This window comes from Aotus nancymaae, unplaced genomic scaffold (genome assembly GCF_030222135.1).
Source record: "Aotus nancymaae isolate 86718 unplaced genomic scaffold, 86718_ANA_hifiasm-v0.15.2.pri h1tg000004l, whole genome shotgun sequence".
NCBI lineage: Eukaryota > Metazoa > Chordata > Mammalia > Primates > Aotidae > Aotus > Aotus nancymaae.
In genome coordinates this window covers 13,816,848-13,833,372 of record NW_026988415.1, presented here as the reverse complement: position 1 = coordinate 13,833,372, position 16,525 = coordinate 13,816,848, and the positions used below count along the sequence as shown (strand labels likewise).

Here is a 16,525-nt window from a genome sequence, read left to right as displayed (position 1 = left end):
TACCACCATGGTATTCCACACAAGGCACTCACAGATAATAAAGTGTAGTGATGGGCCCATGCTCATAGTAATTCACTGGTCTTAATATTTATATTCCCTTATCCTCCATCAGCTTTTTTTTTTTAGAGGTGATACTGTCTTACCCACATTGGCCTTGGACTCCAAATCAGGCTACCGAACTGTCCCTCATTATCTTAAGGTGACTGGATCAACAGAACTGTGCAATGGACTTGCGGAACTCGGTTATAGTGCTAGCTAGGTGGCAATGTCTTGCAGATCTGAGAAATCACTCTTAGGAAGCAGTGTTTGCTGTATGTCTGCATCCAACATACTTTGCTTTCTCTCCCATAGTCAGGATTCATGGGTCCTAGATTCAAGGGGTATAACTGGAAGTGTCTCTACTCACTCTATACCCCAGTGACCCACTAGCAAAAACATTTCCTATTCTCCTGACTTTAGGTTCTGCTGAACTAGAAGTCTTATTTCTAAAGGAAGAAATGCTTTTGCCAAGGGACACAATAGTGATTCCACTGAAAAAAGATTCATACTGCCAGCTGACCATTTTGGTCTCTTCATCACTTTTCATCTAGAGGCAAAGGAGGCGGTCGTCTACTGGCTTGGGGTGATGAACCTGACCATCAAAGGGGTATTAATTGCACTACACCAGGGGCTAAAATGGAGTATGTCTGCTGTGTCTAGAGAGCTTTTTAGTCCTCCCATGTTTTCTGATTACCCTTAATGGAAAATTACGGCAACCCAATCCAGGCAGATATCTAATAGTCCTTCAGACTGTTCAATGATGAAGGTTTGAGTTATCCTGCCAGTCCAAGCACCATGACCAGATGACACGCTATCTCAGGGCAAAGGGAATGAGAAACGGGTAGTGAACGAAGGCAGTTATAAATACCAGCTACAACAATGTAGAAACCATGACTGTAATACTAAATACATTGGTGATTTATCAACTCATATCCCTCCTCAGGTAGAAAAACAAACCAACAAACTACAAAAGTCTAGCTTTGACTAACAGACATTTATTAAATTTCAAAATCTCCATCTTTTTTTTTTCTTAGCTTCAGGAAGGGAATTCTCTTCACTTCAAACTACAGGGAGCTTCAGCAATGACCTAGTCCATTGTATAGCACATGTCCTTGTTTCTCCTTGGTCTTTGCATTAACACAATTATTTTTTTCTCATGTGCTTAACTTTGCTGAGATGGCAGTGGGCATCTATTTTTTTAGCACCTTCTTGAGTTGCTGAATTAAGGCAATATTTTTAAACCTGAAATTAAAGAGGTATTCCATTAACCGGAGGATACCCACAGCATCTGTGATATGTAAGAGGTAGTAGTGGATACAAAACAGACTTTACAATCTACATGCAAATAGAAAATGCATCCTCATGGAAAAATACGAACTAGAAAAAGACCAAATGAGTCAATTGAGGGCCCACACCCACTCCCAGATTATGATAAATTTGGAAGGCTCCATGGCATTAGAAGGAAGTGTTAGAATAAGACAATATCAACCTACATGCCTGTGGAAATAGCATGAACTATGATTGAGGGCTAGGGATTAGGAAGAACAAGGCATGATTTGTTCCTGCTCCTGTCCCAGATTGGGTACAAGTGCTTAAAACAATAGAAGAGTTTCCTTTTGCGCCTACCTTGCTGCTTCCTTGATGGTAAATTCAACAAATTGTCTCTTGACTTTCAGAGATCCTTGTACTTCTTCAAGCAAAATCAAAATTCTTTCATAATCTGAAGATATTTAAAAAATTTTTATTTCTACAATTATAAAAATGAAATATACCTCAACCTTAGTGCATCTACTACCACAGTATACATTTTTAATGGGCTACAATGTTACATAGTGTTTGTGTTTTGCATGTTTAAATCACAGCATCTGTATATGACTAAGGAAACTATCATGAACACTAACAAAAAAAACACTTAAGCAGATGTATTAGAAATTTTCAGTGAAATTAAGGAGAAGCCATGCTAACCTATATACAGATCCAATTCAGCCAAACAATGAGCTCAAGAGGCAGCATAATTGTGTTCTAAATCATAGAATGAGAGACGTCTCAGGCTTTCATTGATAGACATTCTTGCACTGCTTACCTTGCCCAAACCTTTGAACTTCTTTCATTAATTGATGTTTTATATCATCATTAATTTTCTTTGCCATGTCAGGAGATATTTGTGGCGTATTTGGCACAGTTTCCACTGAAGACATTGCTGTGACTGGTGAGTCACCTGCAGAGACACTGTTGTTTTGGGTTCCTACCACAAATTTGTTACTATCAGGTTTGTAAAGCAGCTTATTTTTGCTGAGACTAGTGAAGTTGTAAGATAAAGAATCCAATGGGTTGGGTGGCATACGATCTCCTGTCATATTTATAAGTTCTGGTGGAGCAGAATCTGACAGGAAGCCACCAGGCGGGGTCTGACCATTTTCTATCTCCTCCTTCTGGATATCGTGAATGACAGTAGCATCTGAAATCCAAATGGAAAAATTGAGCTGCGAGGTAAGTGCATTATGTCACTCCCACAGGTATATCCCTCTGATGCTCAGTTTCGAAGAAGTTATGTCAGAAAGCAGGAGGATATACAAGGTGGTGATACCAGACCCCTCAGACTAAGCTCAAAAGAGACATTACAACAGAACCACCTGCTTCCCTGCCGGACACTATGCATGCATACAGAAACCAAGTAGAACAGTACAACCAATACACAAACATACACAGATCCCTGGTACTCCTGGATGAAGTACCAGCTCCTGACAGATTACTACGCCCTGGTGGAACCGCTGACGAGGAGTTATCAGGTGCTTCTTGGCCATTATTCATCTTCTTCTCATGGACATTGTGAGAGGTGGTGGCATCTGGAAAAAAAATGAAGAGGTCGAGCTGTGAGGTCAGTGCATAATGACAACCCCACAGGTATATCCCGCTGATGCTCAGTTTCTAGAAAATTATCCCATAAAGCATGAGGATATACCAGGTGGCAACCAGGGAACCCTGGAATTGAGGCAAGAAAAGATAATACCGCAAAACCACCTTCTTCCCTTGATGACACTATGCCCGCATATGGAAATCAAGTAGGACAGAACAACTTATAAGGAAACATACACAGATCCCTGGTACTCATAGCTGGAATGCTAGCCCCTGTCATATTAATAAGTCCTGATGGAAGAGTTGACAAGAACTTTTGAGTTGCTGGTTGGCCGCTTTTTATCTTCTCTCCATGGACATTGTGAGTGATGGAAGCATCTGGAAACCAAATGAACAGGTTGAGCTGTGAGGCAAGGGCATTATGTCAACCCCCAGGTATATTCCACTGAGGCTAAGTTTCAAGGATATTATACCATAAAGCAAGAGATGGTGTGCCAGGTGACGATCTGAAAACCCTCAAACTGAGCTGACAAAAGATAATACAACAAAACCATCTTCTTCCCCTTATGACACTATGCATTCATATGGAAACCAACTAGGACAGTACAACTAGTAAACAGACGTACACAGATTCCTGGGACTCATGGCTGGAATACCAGCTCCTGCCAAATTAATAAGCCCTGGTGTAAGAGTGGACAGCAAGTTATCCGGTGCTGGTTGGCTGTTTTTATAGTCTTTTTGCCGACATTGTGAGTGATGGTAGCATCTGCAAATCTAATGAACAGATTGCGCTGTGAGGAAAGTGCATTATGTCCACCCCACTGGTATATCCCTCTGATGCTGAGTTTCTAGGAAATTACTGCACAAAGCAAGAGGACATGCCAGGTGGCAACCTGAAACCCCTTAAATTGAGCTCACTAAAGATAATAAAACAAACCACCTTCCCCCCTTCATGACATTATGCATGCATATGGAAACCAAGGAGGACAATCCAACTTACAAGCGAACATACAGAGATCATTGGTACTCATGGCTGGAATACCAGCTCTTGCCATATTAATAAGCCCTGGCAGAATAGCTGACAAGATGTTATCAGGTGCTGGTTGGCATTCTTCCATCTTCTCTTCATGGACATTGTGAGTGACAGTAGAGTCTAGAAACCAAAACAACAAGTCAAGCTGTGAGGTAACTGCATTATGTCAACAACATGTATGAATGCCTCTCATGCTCAGTTTTTAGGACATTATCTCATAAAGCAGAAGGATATTCCAGGTGGCGATCCGAGACCCCTCAGATTGAGCTCACAAAAGATAATACAATTAAAACCACCTTCTTCAACTTATGACACTGCATGCATATGGAAACCAAGTAGAAACAACTAGTAAACAAACATACACTGATCCCTGGTACTCGTGGGTGGAATGCCAGCTCCTGACAGATTAATAAGCACTCATGTAATGGTTGGCAAAAAGTTACCAGGTGCTGGATGGCTATTATTTATCTTCTCATCACAGACATTGTGAGTGACTGTAGCATCTGAAAATCAAATGAAAAGGTTGAGCCGTGAGGTACACGCATTATATCAACCCCACAGGTATATCCCTCTGATGCTCAGTTTCTAAGAAATTATTTCATAAATAAGGAGAGGATATGCCAGGTGGCAATCTGAGATCACTCAAATTGAGCTCACAAAAGAAAGTACAACCAAGCTACCTTCTTCCCTTGATGACACTATGCATACATATGAAAACCAAGTAGGACAATTCAACTTACAAGCAAATATACACAGATACCTGGTACTCACGGATGAAATACCATCGGCTTCCATATTAACAATCCCAGGTAGAACTGTTTACAAGACGTTATCAGGTACTGGTCGGCCATTTTGCATCTTATCTTCACGGACTTTATGAGTGACAGTAGCATCAGGAAAATATAATAGGTTTAAAATTTGGAAAGAAATAAAACCATCATTAGTCACAGATGATATTGTTCTGTACATAGAAAATGTAAAACAGGCTGGACTTCCTCTAAGATGGACGAATGGGAACAGCTCCAGTCTGCAGTTCCCAGTGAGAGAGCGACAGAAGATGAATGATCTCTGCATTTCCAACTGAGATACGAAGTTCATCTCATTGGGACTGGTGAGACAGTAGGAACAGCCCAAGGTGGGCAAGCCGAAGCAGGGTGGGGCATTGCCTCACCTGAGAGGCACAAGGGGCCAGAGTACTCTCTCTCCCAGCCAAGGGAAGACATTAGGGACTTTTCTGGACACTTCAGTACTCTGGCTCAGATACTGCACTTTTCCCACAGTCTACACAACCTGCAGACCAGGAGATTCCCTCTGGCACCTACAATGCCAGCGCCCAGGTTTCCAGCATGAAACTAGACGACCATTTTAGTCTAGTGGCACCTGGAATGCCAACGAGACACAACTGCTCATTCCCCCTGAAAAAGGGGGCTGAAGCCAGGGAGCCAAGTGAGCTGGCTCAGCAGGTCCCATTCCTACGAATACCAGCAAGCTAAAATCCATTGGCTTGAAATTCTCGCAGCCAGTACAGCAGTCTGAGGTTGACCTGGGATGTTTGAGCTTGGTAGGGGGAGGGGCACCCGCCATTGCTGACACTCCAGTAAGAGGTTTCAATATTGCTGTGTAAACAAAGTCACCGGGAAGTTTATGCAGCAGCTGGGCAGAGCCCAGCATGGCAGCTCAGCAAGGCCTCTCTGTAGGCAGACTGTCAAGCAGATTCCCTTCTTGCTGGGCAGGGCATCTCAGAAAAAACAAGAGAGCAGATCGTCAGGGACTTACAAAGCCCCCAGCTGCCTGGGATAGAACACCTGGGAAAAGGGGTGGTTGTGGGTTCAACTTCAGCAGACTTAAACATCCCTGCCCGGCAGCCCTGAAGGGAGTAACAGATCCCCCAGCACAGTGCTTGAGCTCTGTTAAGGGACAGCCTGCCTCCTCAAGTGGCTCCCTGACCCCCCGTGTATCCTATCTGGGAGACACGTCATATAGGAGAGCTCTGGCTGACATCTGGCAGGTACTGTTTTGAGACAAAGCTACCAGAAGACAGAACAGGCAGCAACATTTGCTGTTCTGCAGACCCCGCTGGTGACTCCTAGGCAAGCACGGTCTGGAGTGGACCTCCAGCAAACTCCAGCAGACCTGCAGCAGAGGGGCCTGACTGTTAGAAGGAAAACTAACAAACAAAAAGAAATAGCTTCAACATAAACAGAAAGGGCATCCACTCAGAAACCCTATCCAAAAGTCACCAACTTCAAAGACCAAAGGTAGATAAATCCACAAAGATAGGAAGGAACCAACACAAAAAGGCTGAAATCACCAAAAGCCAGAATGCCTCTTCTCCTCCAAGGGATCACCACCCCTCACCAGCAAGGGAACTAAATTGGATGGAGAATGAGTGTGATGAACTGACAGAAGCAGGCTTCAGAAGGTAGGTAATAACAAACTTCTCTGAGCTAAAGGAGGATGTTCTAACCCAATGTAAGGAAACTAACGATCTTGAAAAAAGGTTAGATGAAATGCTAACAAGAATAACCAGCATTGAAAAGAACATAAACGACATGATGGAGCTGAAAAACACAGCACGAGAACTTCATGAAGCACACACAAGTTTCAATAGCTGAATCGATCAAGCAGAAGAAAGAATACCAGAGATCGAAGATCAACTCAATGAAATAAAGTGAGAAGGCAAGATTAGAGAAAAAAGAGTGAAAAGAAATGAACAAAGCCTGCAAGAAATATGGGATTATGTGAAAAGACCAAATCTACGTTTGATCAGTGTGCCTGAAAGTGATGGGGAGAACAAAACCAAGCTGGAAAACACTCTTCAGGATATTATCCAGGAGAACTTCCCCAGCCTAACAAGGCAGGCCAACATTCAAATACAGGAAATACAGAGAACAGCACAAAGGTATTACTCGAGAAGAGCAACTCCAAGGCACATAATCGTCAGATTCACCAGGGTTAAAATGAAGGAAAAAATGCTAAGGGCAGCCAGAGAGGAAAGGTCAGGTTACCCACAAAAGGAAGCCCATCAGACTCACAGCAGATTTCTCAGCAGAAACCCTACAAGCCAGAAGACAGTGGGGGCCAATATTCAACATCCTAAAAGAAAAGAATTTTCAACCCAGAATTTCATATCCAGCCAAACTAAGCTTCACAAGTGAAGGAGAAATAAAATCCTTTATGGACAAGCAAATGTTGACAGATTTCATCACCAACAGGCCTGCTCTACAAGAGCTCCTGAAGGAAGCACTAAACATGGAAAGGAACAACCAGTACTAGCCATTGCAAAAGCATACCAAACTGTAAAGACCATTGATACTATGAAGAAACTGCGTCAACTAATGGGCAAAACAACCAGCTAGCATCAGAATAGCAAGATCAAATTCACACACAGCAATATTAACCTTAAATATAAATGGGCTAACTGCCCCAATCAAAAGACACAGACTGGCAAATTGGATAAAAAGTCAAGACCCATCAGTGTGCTGTATTCAGGAAACCCATCTCATGTGCAAAGACACACATAGGCTCGAAATAAAGGGATGGAGGAAGATTTACCAAGCAAATGGAGAGCAAAAAAAAAGCGAGGGTTGCAATCCTAGTCTCTGATAAAACAGACTTTAAACCAACAAAGATCAAAAGAGACAAAGAAGGGCATTACATAATGGTCAAGGGATTAATGCAACAAGAAGAGCTAACTATCCTAAAATATATATGCACCCAATACAGGAGCACCCAGATACATAAAGCAAGTTTTAATGATCTACAAAGAGACTTAGACTCCCACACAATAATAGTGGGAGACCTTAACACACCACTGTCAATACTAGACAGATCAATGAGACAGAAAATTAACAAGGATATCCAGGACTTGAACTCAGAGCTGGACTAAGCAGACCTAATAGACATCTACAGAACTCTCCACCCCAAAACCACAGAATATACATTCTTCTCAGCACCTCATCGCACTTATTCTAAAATTGACCATATAATCGTAAGTAAAACACTCCTCAGCAAATGCAAAAGAATGGAAATCATAACAAACAGTCTGTCAGACCACAGTGCAATCAAATTAGAACTCAGACTTAAGAAACTCACTCAAAACTGCACAACTACATGGAAACTAAACAACCTGCTCCTGAATGACTACTGGATAAATAATGAAATGAAGGCAGAAATAAAGATGTTCTTCAAAACCAGTGAGAAAGAAGACAGAACATTCCAGAATCTCTGGAATACATTTAAAGTAGTGTCTAGAGGGCAATTTATATCACTAAATGCCCACCAGAGAAGCGAGGAAAGATATAAAATCAACACCCTAACGTCACGATTAAAAGAACTAGAGGAGCAAGATCAAACAAATTCAAAAGCTAGCAGAAGGCAAGAAATAACTAAGATCAAAGCATAACTGAAGGAGAGAGACACAAAAAATCCTTCAAAACAAGAATAAATCCAGGAGCTGGTTTTTTGAAAAGATCAACAAAATAGATAGTCGGCTAACCAGACTAATAAAAAAGAAAAGAGATAAGATTCAAATAGATTCAATAAAAAATGATAAAGGGAATATCACCACTGATCCCACAGAAATACAAACTACCATCATAGGTTACTACAAACACCTGTATGCACATAAACCAGTAAATCTAAAAGAAATGGTTAGATTCCTGGACACTTACACCTTCCCAACACTAAACCAGGAAGAAGTTGAATTCCTGAATAGACCAATAACAAGGTCTGAAGTTGAGGCAGCAATTAATAGCCTACCAATTAAAATATGTCCAGGCCTGATGGGTTCACAGCCGAATTCTACCAGAGGTACAAAGAGGAGCTGGTACCATTCCTTCTGAAACTATTCCAAACCATATAAAAAGAGGGAATCCGCCCTAACTCATTTTATGAGACCATCATCATGATATCAAAACCTGGCAGAGATACAACTAAAAAAGAAAATTTCAGGCCAATATACGTGAGGAATATTGATGCAGAAATCTTCAATAAAATACTGGCAAACCAAATCCAACAGCACATCAAAAAGCTTACCCATCATGATCAAGTTGGCTTCATCCCAGGGATGGAAGGCTGGTTCAACATCTGCAAATCTATAAACGTAATCCATCACATAAACAGAACCAAAGACAAAAACCACATGCTTATCTCAATAGATGCAGAGAAGGCCTTCAACAATATTCAATGGCCCTTTATGCTAAAAACTCTCAATAAACCAGACATCGATGGATCATATCTCAAAATAATCAGAGCTATTTATGACAAACCCACAGCCAATATCATACTGAATGGGCAACAACTGGAAGCATTCCCTTGGAAAATCGGCACAAGACAAGAATGCCCTCTCTCACCATTCCTATTCAACATAGTATTGGAAGTTTTGGCTAGGGCCGTCAGGCAAGAAAAAGAAATAAAGGGTATTTAAATAGGAGGAGAGGATGTCAAATTGTCCCTGTTTGCAGATGACATGATTGTATATTTAGAAGACCCATTGTCTCAGCCCCAAATCTTCTTAAGCTGATAAGCAACTTCAGTAAAGTCTCAGGATACAAAATAAATGTGCAAAATTCGCAAGCATTCCTATACACCAATAACAAACAGAGAGCCAAATCACGGGTGAACTCTCATTCACAATTGCTACGAAGAGAATGAAATACCTAGGAATACAACTAACAAGGGATGTGAAGGACCTCTTCAAGGAGAACTACAAACCACTGCTCAAGGAAATAAGAGAGGACACAAACAGATGGCGAAACATTCCATGCTCATGGTTAGGAAGAATCAATATTGTGAAAATCACCATACTGCCCAAAGTAATGTATAGATTCAATGCTATCCCCATCAAGCTACCAATGACTTTCTTTACAGAATTGGAAAAAACCACCTTAAACTTCATATGGAACTAAAAAAGAGCCCACATAGCTAAGACAATCCTAAACGAAAAAAAAAAAAAAGCTGGAGGCATCACGCTATCTGACTTCAAACTATATTACAAGGCAACTGTACTTAAAACAGCACGGTACTGGTACCAAAACAGAGATATAGACCAATGGAACAGAACAGAGGTTAGAAACAATGCTACACAACTACAACCATCTGATCTTTGACAAACCAGACAGAAACAAGCAATGGGGAAAGGACTCCCTATTTAATGAACGGTGTTAGGAAAACTGGCTAGCCTTATGCAGAAAGTTGAAACTGGATACCTTCCTTACACCTTATACAAAAATTAACTCTAGATGGATTAAAGATGTAAACATGAGGCCTAACACCATAAAATCCCTAGAAAAAAACCTAGGCAATACCATTCAGGACATAAGCATGGACAAGGACTTCATGATCAAAACACCAAAAGCAATGGCAACAAAAGCCAAATTAGACAAATGGGATATAATTAAACATAAGAGCTTCTGCACAGCAAAAGAAACTATCAATAGACTGAACCAGCAAGCAATAGAATGGGAAAAAAATTTTGCTATCTAGCCATCTGACAAAGGGTTAACATCCAGAACCTAAAGAGAACTTAAACAAATTTACAAGAAAAAACCAAACAACCCCATCAAAAAGTGGGCAAAGGATAGGAACAGACACTTTTCAAAAGAAGACTTTTATGCAGCCAACGAACATATGAAAAAAAGCTCATCATCACTGGTCATTAGAGAAATGCAAATCAAAACCACATTGAGATACCATCTCATGCCAGTTAGAATGGCGATCATTAAAAAATCAGGAGACAACAGATGCTGGAGAGGATGTGGAGAAATAGGAACACTTTTACACTGTTGGTGGGAGTATAAATTAGTTCAACCATTGTGGAAGACAGTGTGGTGATTCCTCAAGGACCTAGAAATAGAAATTCCATTTGACCCAGCAATCCCATTACTGGGTATATAGCCAAAGGATTTAAATCACTCTATTATAAAGACACATGCACACATATGTTTATTGTGGCACTGTTCACAATAGCAAAGAATTGGTACAAACCCAAATGCCCATCAGTGATAGACTGGGTAAAGAAAATGTGGCACATATACACCATGGAATACAATGCAACCATAAAAAAGGATGAGTTCATGTCCTTTGCACAGACATGGATGAAACTGGAGATCATCATTCTCAGCAAACTGACACAAGAACAGAAAACCAAAGACCACATGTTCTCACACATAAGTGGGTGTCGAACAACGAGAACACATGGACATAAGGAGAGGAACATCACATATTGGGGCCTGAGGGTGTGGGGGGCTAGGGGATGAATAGCAGGGCGGGGGGGTTTGGGGAGGGATAGCATTATGAGAAATACCTAATGTAGATGATGGGGCAATGGATGCAACAAATACCACCACAGCATGTGTATACCTATGCAACAAACCTGCACGATCTGCACATGTACTCCAGAACTTAAAGTATAATAAATAAATAAATAAGAAAAATAGAAAATGTAAAACAATAAAATCAGTACAGTGAATAAGAAAATTTAGTCAAGTTACTAGATACTATAAAAATGACTGGTATTTCTTTATAATTAATAGCAACAAATAATTAGAATATAAAATTTCAAATGTCATTAAAAACAGTACCAAAAACATCAAATACATAGGAATAAATCTAATCAGAGGTTGCAGTGAGCTGAGATCACACCATTGCACTCCTGCTTGGGCAACAAGAGCAAAATTCCATCTCAAAAAAAAAAAAATAGAATTATGCTGGTAGATATACCCTATTAAATATGAGATTTCCCATAAAGTTAGAGTAACTAAAACAGTGTGATATTGGAGCAATGACTGGCAAATACACCAAGGGAAGAGGACACAGAAGCCAGACACAATCTGGAAATACAAAATAGCCAGATTTACCACAGAAGAGCTCCTGTAAAACACTGTGGAAATGACAGTGCTTTATAATAAATGCACTTCATAAATGCAGGGAAAATACAAACCTTGAATCTTACCTCATCTCACTCCAAAACTTTATTGAAGATGGATAGACAATCTAGTAAACACTTAAGATATTATCTCCACAAGTATAGAATAGGAAAGGATGTTTTTAATGAGGGTAAAAAAACACTAGCCGTAAAGAATGAATTGTTTAATTAAACGTAATTAAATGGAAAACTTCTATTCCTCAAAAGACACTATTAAGACAATGAAAAAATGAAGTATATTTGTAGATTACTTATTATATAGTATATAGTATAGGTTATGCATATAAATATATATTAACTACACACACCCTCACACACACACTGTATATGTGTATACACACATATATGTATATGTGTGTGTATATGTGTATATATGTGTGTATATATATACACATATATCGGACAACAACTGAGTGGAATCCAGAATATGTCCAGAACTATAAATCAATTTTTAAAAACCAACATCCCAATAAAATTTGAGGGGGAAAGCTGAATATGCACTTCATAAGAGTCATACTCTAATATGACTTTAATATCACATCAAATACACCCAAACTCTGACTTTACTCCATTCCATCAATATTTATTTGATATGAATGGGAGATCTAGAAGAATACTTAGAATATTATCATCATGGCACTGAGTGATGCAAAGATGTTCTTAAAATAATAAATAAAAGGACTAGCCCTAAATAATGCACTGATTAATAAATTAGAGATAATCTGTTCATCCAAAACACATTATTAAGATAGTCTAAAAGCCAAATAGATTTTTAGAAGATACTAAAATTGTATATGTATTTGTATATATATACATATGTGCCCGTTTATAACTGAAATTCAGAATATATGTAAACTACAAATTCATTTTTAAAATACAAACATCTCAACAAAATTTGGGGAAAAAGACCTGAAAAGTAACTTCTGAAAAGACGTAGTTAAATGACCAATGAACACATAAAAAGACACTCCCCAAAAAAATCAATAAATAGCTGGGCGCCATGGTTCAGGCTTGTAACCCCAACACTATGGGAGGCTAAGGTGGGCGGATCACTTGAGCCCGGGAGTTGGAGACCAGCCTGGGCAATTTGGCGAAACCTCCTCTCTACCAAAAAATACAAAGATTAGCCGGGTTTGGTGGCGTGCACTTGTAGTCCCAGCTACTTGGGAGACTGAGAAAATAGAATCGATTGAACCCAGGAGGTTGAGGTTGCAGTGAGCCGAGATCATGCCACTGCACTCCAGCCTGGGCGAAAGAGTAAGATCCCGTCTCAAAAGACAAAAATCAAGAAATAAATTTTTTTTTTTTTTTAAACGGTGCTCAATCTCATTAATCAGCAGAGAAATGCAAGTGTAAACATAAGGAGAGATCACTGCACACCCATAGAATGGCTGGAATGAAAGACTAACTGGCCGGGCGCGGTGGCTCAGGCCTGTAATCCCAGCACTTTGGGAGGCCAAGGTGGGCGGATCACGAGGTCAGGATATCAAGACCATCCTGGCCAACATGGTGGAATCCTGTGTCTATTAAATACAAAATATTAGCCGAGTGTTGTAGCTTGCGCCTGTAGTCCCAGCTACTCCGGAGTCTGAGGCAGGGGAATCGCTTGAACCCGGGAGGTTGAGGTTGTAGTGGGCAGAGATCACACCACTGCACCGCAGCCTGGGCGACAGAGTAAGACTCCGTCTCAAAAAAAAAAAAAAAAAAGAAAGAGAGAGAAAGAAAAAGAAGAGAGAGAGAGAAAGAAAGACATAAAGAAAGAAGAAAGAAAGAAAGTGAAAGAGAAAGAAAGAAAGAAAGGGAAAGAAAGAACAAGAAAGAAAGACTAACTGTACAGGGATTGAGCCAATGTGGCACAGCTGGAACTTCTGAATATTTGACTTTGATTTCCACACAGACACCCAAGGCTGTGGCCCAAAGGTCAGACAGAACCCAAAATAAGAGGTCCTTCAGGACTGAAATCAACCAACAGAGGAAAAGCACCCCACCCCAGGGTGAGGCAGAGCTCCCAAGGTCAGGTGGCCTCCCTCATGGCTGACACAGAGCTCCCCGAGTCCCACCATAGACTTAGATAATCCAAGGAATAGCACCCCAGTCCCCCCGTGGCACCAGGAGACAGCACCCACAGATAATTTTAAAACCCAGCACCAGGAGAAAGCATCCGGCAAGCGTCCCTACTGGGGATAAACAGATCCATAGAAAAGCCAACACATCCTAGTTGAGAGCGAGCAACAACCAAGGACAAATGCACCCACAGCCAAAAACAACACCCAAAGAAGAGTCCCTCACGGGCTGAGATAAAGTCCCCAATTGAGAGTGACCCCACAGGGTGACAATCATGCATCCGGGGCACAGCCACCCCCAACCCAGCTCCTGAGCACAGAGTCGCCAAGACAGAGTACCCACTCAGGGCTGCGACCACAGAAACACCGGCCGCACCCGAGGCCGACACAGGTAACCAAGGCAGGGTCTCCACCCCCGGGCTCACATCATTTCAACAGGAAAAGTCCCTCATATTACCGAGAGGAAGCCCCCAAAAAAGGCCCTGGCCCCACCACATAGCTGAGACGGGGTGCCCAGGGAAAACTCCCCCATGGCTGACACAGGCGCCCACAGCGGTGTCCCCAGAGTAGAACCACATCACCCAGGGAGCCCGTACCACACACCCAATGGAGAGCACCCCAGAAAAGACACTTTCTGAAGACTGACCTTGCCGGAGAAGCTGCGGCGGCACCTCACAAAATGGCAGTGACGTTGTGGTGCCTCACCCTGATGGAACTTTCTAGAAACCTGCCTTCTGGGAGTCCTGGGAGATGTGCCCCCTAAGGCACTTGTGAGTGAAGCGCATGGGATGCGTCTCGCCAGAAGCACCGATCCAGTAGGGGATGGAAGGGAAGCTGCCGGCCACTGTATACCCTGCCCCAGCCAAACCCTGGGAACCTGGGGGCGCCAGAACCCCGAGGTGAAGCGTTGTGCTCAGCAGGACCGCGTGCACCAGCCTGGACAACCAGGCAGCGTAGCCCTCCCCTTCGCTGACTGTGGCGCCCTCTACAGGCGGCATTCAGTAACAACCGCACAGCCATCATAGGGAGAGGAACGCAGAACCTTCTCATACAGCAGGTTGAAATCGCTTGGGTAACATAGTCAGATCCTGGCTTTACAAAACAACCAGCCAACCAAAAAGAAAAAGAAAAACACAAAAACTAGCTGGGCGTGGTGGCACGCAGCTGTGGCCCCAATTACTCAGGAAGTTAACATGGGAGGATCACTTGAACCCAGGAGGCAGAGTTGTAGTGAGCCGAGATCACCCCACTGCGCTCCATCTTGGGCGACAGAGCCAAACCCTGTCTCAAAAACAATAGGGTGAATTTGTAGCTGACAGCCAGCAAGTTGATGTCTGGCACACTATATAAATAAAAAAAGAAGAAATGTATGTCATCATCGCTTTTAAGGCAGAAACCGTGTTAAAATGCAACAACCTATTCATGAGAAAAAAATGTAAACACATTTAAGAAAGGTCTCTATCATTCAGTATGATACTAGGTGTGGGTCTATCAGAAATCCACTGCACACATTATTCCTAGGGGAGAAACCTTAGATATATTCTATGTAAAACCAAAACAGGACAGAATTGCCCACTGCCATCATTTCTGTGCAACACAGCCCTACAGGAATTCCTAGCTTACACCTGAAGATGGTGGATAGGGTATTCTCACAGAGCCAGCTATCAGAGAGTTTAATTAAACACAAGCTCTGAGAATGGTGCTTCTCAGGGAGTTTTGGTGGCATGCTAAATAATAGTGATTAGGCTGGCCGTGGTGGCTCATGCCTGTAGTTCAAGCTACTCAGGAGGATGAGGCGGGAGGATCACTTGAACCTAGGAGGTCGAGGTGGAGTGAGCCATGATTGCACCACTGCCATTCAGCCTGGGAGACAGAGGGAGAGCCTGTCTCAAAATAATAACAATATTAGTATAAATAGTGGTGACTGTCTGGAAATAGAGATTTTAGGGGAACTCCAACCAGTAGCCCCCTGCAGTGGCTGATAGTTTGCTGGTATTCAGAGCTACCAGAGTTGTGATGATGTTTGTTTCAAGGCTACCATGGAGCAAAGGAGAAACGTGGGAATAGAGCAAGTTAAAACACCACAAAGCTTATGGTTTGTAGTGTGATTTAGCCATTTTTCTTGAATAAATATTCTTCAGATTGTTGGAAGCCTATGGTTAATTCCCAGAATTCCAAGAATCTTCATGTTGACAATATTTGATACTTTTTTTTAAATAAAGGAATGGATTTTCACTGGTCTTCCCTCCATGATTCCAGTTGTGTTTTCCTGTATGTTAAATTTTAATCTAACTATAAATCCAACAAATAATATTGTAATTAATTTATGTTCTCTCTCTTTTTTTCTGTATGAAAACTAATATAGGTGGTGCCTGCATATCATTCACCTCTATTGGAAAACTAGCCCTGAGGTACTGTTTCTTCAAGCAACTGGTTATAGTGTACTCCCCATAGAGGTGTAGGTACAGATTGAGAGAATGTATTAGTTTTGTTGCCCTGTAACAAACTACACCAAACTTAATGGCTGAAAGCAACACCAAATTATTATTTATTATCTCACAGCTCTGCAGTTCAGAAATCTGGGAGGTCTTGACTTTGTTCTCTACT

The 16,525-nt window shown here is 41.5% G+C and overlaps 1 pseudogene; it reads right to left on the bottom strand.

The window, feature by feature from the left end:
• Positions 1-1,182: 1,182 nt before the first annotated feature.
• Positions 1,183-14,916, bottom strand: LOC105713790 (sarcoma antigen 1-like; annotated as a pseudogene).
• Positions 14,917-16,525: the final 1,609 nt, after the last annotated feature.